We start from the raw sequence: 5,000 nt of genomic DNA on the forward strand, positions 1-5,000 counted from the left end.
GAAAGCTGACGTCGGTCGAGACCGAGGCTTTTATTTTTATGATCTAGAAAGAATTTTATTTTAATTATGTTATATGTTCTGGGGAATGACCTCATAATATTTTACGCTCACTCGTTACTCTCTTGTGCCAAGAGGTTAACATACTATCAAACAAAGAAGTGAAATGCGTATATACCTCTCGATTTTTTTTTTCTAAGATAATAATATTTATCTGTCTTTGCTCTATTTTCCTTCACTTTAAATCGTCCCAAGTACATGCACAGTGCGTGTATTAACAGAAGCCCTTACTCGAAGCTGATCAAGGCGGAATACAGAAAAAATGGCCTTTCTGAAAAGCAAATGGAAATGTGGTTCTTTTTATTGTCACAATATTCCACGATTATCACAAATATAGATCTGTGACCATCGACGACTGCTAGATCCCAAAGACAGGAAAACAGGCTGTAGAGCATCAAAGTATTTAATACAATTACAATCAGTCCATCCAGAAAAATATATTTACGCTCCAAGGTCAAAATCGGATAGTATTTTGACAAGTCAGGCCGGATGTAAACTTTGTGTGTTCTGGTCACGTGGTCCTCTCATGTTTCCAGACAACTTTATTTCATATACTAGTTTTACACGATGAATAAGGATCAAGCAATATAAAAGGAAAAGGAAATAGATCTACTAATGACAGATCCGAGATGAATTATACAGGGACCTTATCAGTGGCGTGGCCATAGGCTGGACGAGGATGGCCATGTTCTATCGGATATCAAATTTCTAATTCTTCGAGATCCGCTGGGAATGAGATAGTTATGATAGGAGAATATGTTTGTGTGTGTGGATCTTGCAATACATTTGGTCTTTGTAACGCAGCAGGAAACGGAATGGATAAACCAAAATTTTCTTTAGTTTTGCTACAAGGCCCCTTCTTTAATAGCCTAATCCCTAGTATATCTGGGATTGAAGGATAGGGAGCCTTAAGCTAACATTAGCATATAAAAGAAAGCGTACAGTCAGGACACAGCAATTTGGCATGTTAAATGAAATATATAAACTCACTCTGGTACGTTCTTTACTTTTAACACCCTCTGCACCTGGGACCATTTATATAAACTTGAGAGATCTAGATGCACTGACAAGACTACCAGCTTGAGTTGTCAATGAATGCCCTACCAGGAAATGTTGCATGTAGCTAGAACCTGCTTGGCTTAAAGGAGTCACTGGAAGTAGCAAGAGCCAAATATCAAATATCACTTAGATTGAATATTGTATCTTGCACATATTGCACATTGATTTGCACAACAGTAACTAAAACCCAGTACGAGGTCATGATACCGAGTTACGAGAGGCGGGTTTGTAGCATTTTGGAACCAGTATTTGCAGTTCTGCATACGTTTATATATGCAATAACGACATTATGGAACTAACGTCTAACCTCAAATCGTTACCATGATATACGACAAAATAATTATCATCACATCCGAGAGATTTCTCCGCTTCAACAAAGAATCTAAATAATAATAATATATAATAATAATATAAAAAATCCGAGCCTTCTTCGTTTTATTTTCTTATACACTGCCCATTTCTTCAGAACAATAAAAAGAAAATATTTCCGTCATTCCAGATAAGATTATTACAGAATCATCTTCAAAAAAAATGTCTGTGATTACAACGAATATAATAACCATGGCGGATTGCCGGATGCTTTATTCACACACAAAAAAACACGACTGAAAAATAGTTATTAAGATGTCGTCTCATCCTCTTGAAACTGATTTCAACTTTAGCGGGTTCCGCTTGGATAAACGGGGCGGTACTTCCGAGCTGCCAACTGGTAAATGTAAAAAAAATGTGTCCCTTTGACGTGGTTAAGTGCTTGTTTACAATCAAACAGCTGACTTTTAACCTTCGTCTTTTCTAGCGGAGACTATCGTAGTCAAACACACTTTGGGGTTAAGTAGGTTGATGTGATATCTTGTTATCTGTCTATCTATCTATCTATCTATCTATCTATCTATATATACATATATATGTATGTATATATATATATATATATATATATATATATATATATATATATATATATATATATAGAGAGAGAGAGAGAGAGAGAGAGAGAGAGAGAGAGAGAGAGAGAGAGAGAGAGAGATACATATATATACACATTCATACGTATATATATTTTTACTTATTTATATATATATCTGTGTGTATGTGTGTGTGTTCTTATATCTATCTATCTATCTGTATATATATATATATATATATATATATATATATATATGTGTGTGTGTGTGTGTGTGTGTGTGTGTGTGTGTGTGTGTGTGTGTGTGTGTGTGCGTGCGTGTGTGTGTATGTATACATGTATATATTAATATATTTATATAACTATGCATATGTATACATATACATCCATACCTACATGCATATTTATATATATATACATATATATATATATGCATATATATACGTGTATGTACACACACACACACACACACATATATATATATATATGAATATATATATATATATATATATATATATATATATATATATATATATATATATATATATATATATATATATATTCATTGGGCATTTCCCTTGTAAAACTTAATCGAAAGAATTTTGTGTAAGTCTACGGTTTGGAAGCAATATATTTCAATTGGGAATTGTTACAGCTACTTAATAAGCGACAGGGTAATTTAAGTATTTCACTAGTTCAAGAACTAGTCAGTGACTACAATCGTGGCATATCATATTGTAATATATATATATATATAGATATATATATATATATATATATATATATAGAGAGAGAGAGAGAGAGAGAGAGAGAGAGAGAGAGAGAGAGAGAGAGAGAGAGAGAGAGAGAGAGAGAGAGAGAGAGAGAGAGAGAGAGAGAGAGAGAGAGAGAGAGAGAGAGAGAGAGAGAGAGAGAGAGAGAGAGAGAGAGAGAGAGAGAGAGAGAGATGAATATATACATATGAGTGTGTATACATACATACTTGTGCATACATATACACATGTCTATATATATATGTATGTATGTACGTGTGTTTAAGTATACATATATGTGTGTACATACATACACACACACACACACACACACACACAAACATTAACATTTCTTTTGTTTGCGTTTTTCTTATGTTACCGTCGTGTTTTTGTCTGGTTTTAGTTCACTTGTGTATTTGTTTTAGTTTGCCTTACCAGACTTTTTCTTTGTTTTTATATACTTTTGTTTTTACGGAGTTAGTTTTTGTTTTTTTCTTGTCCTTCAGTATTTTAGTATTTAGTCGCTGTTTTTTGGTTTATTTCTTAATTCTCTTATTGATTGATTTTATCATTCTGTCAAGTCATAATGAAGTGAAGGTAAATCTTTCTTTCTCTCTCTCTCTCTCTCTCTCTCTCTCTCTCTCTCTCTCTCTATATATATATATATATATATATATATATATATATATATATATATATATATACTGTATATATGTATATATACATACATACATACATATATATATATATATATATATATATATATATATATATATATATATATATATATATGACCATAGCTACAACCAAATACAGTCAGTCATGGGTAAGCCAGATTTGCGGAGCAAATATATATATATATATATATATATATACATACACATACATATATATATATATATATATATATACATGTATGTATGTATGTCTATATATATATATGTATATATACATATATATATACATATATGTATATACATACACATATATATACATATATATCTATCTATGTGTTTGTGTGTCTGTGTCTGTGTGTGTTATATATATATATATATATATATATATATATATATATATATATATATATATATGTGTGTGTGTGTGTGTGTGTGTGTGTGTGTGTGTGTGTGTGTGTGTGTGTGTGTGTGTGTGTGTGTATAGATATACATACATATATGTATCTATATAGATATATATGCACACATATATATACATACATACATTTGCATGTACATATATGCAAGTCTGTGTGTGTGTGTGGTTCCTGACTTTGAATATTAATAGTAAGATTGATAGTAAGGTCATAAGCTACCACCCAAGAGAATATACATATATTATTCATATGGAATCGCAATATATACAATTATGACTGTTTTTTAAAGACCAAACGAGACAACTTAACGTTACGATCTATTTAAACTGGTCAGTTTAAAATCTGGTTGCATATCACTCCCATTTCATTTCGCAAACTAAGGCCAATATTTGCAATAATTATTTTTGTCGTTTTGTTGTTTCTTATTTTTCCTCATTTCCTTAGATATTACAAAAATCGAGTTATTTGTTTCCAAAGGAAGATATCCTTTAATAATTTGGACACTAAGAGACAAGCAAAAAAATATGCGTAGTATTTATAAACCCTTAATTATTATCGTTCTAATTATCATCATTATTGTTGTTATCATTACTATTCTTATCATCATTATCCCTATTATCCTTGTTATCATTGTTGCTATTATTGTTTCCCTTATCATTGTTATTATTATCATTATCATCATCATCATATAACTATGATATATCCATGCAATAAACGACATTATGAGGGTGAACAGATATTTTTTTTAATGATATTTGGCTATGACTTACAAAAAAGAAAAAGTTATATAACAGGTGCAACCGATTGACAGTTTCCAGTGTAGCATTTCTCGAAATAATTACTGAATTTCCTTTTTTCCTCAGTTCCAAGTTTAATAATACCATTAGAAAGACAATATGAGCAGAAAATGTCTAACCGTTTTTAAATCCCTAATATTATGTGAATATACGCTATCCTTTTTTCGCGGGAAAACTCTAACATTTTCTTTGTATGTTATCTTTCTTCAACTCTTTTCATGACTTTTCGAATTTCTCTCCCTCCCATTCCACGGTGAGTTGATCCCCTTAATGAAATAAAAATGAAGAGTATGCAATTTTGTATGCACGTAGAGCTATGCAGTAACGCTGATAAAATGGTT

Source organism: Penaeus japonicus, unplaced genomic scaffold (genome assembly GCF_977035675.1).
Source record: "Penaeus japonicus unplaced genomic scaffold, GWHDUDI00000001_assembly GWHDUDI00000002, whole genome shotgun sequence".
Classification (NCBI taxonomy): domain Eukaryota; kingdom Metazoa; phylum Arthropoda; class Malacostraca; order Decapoda; family Penaeidae; genus Penaeus; species Penaeus japonicus.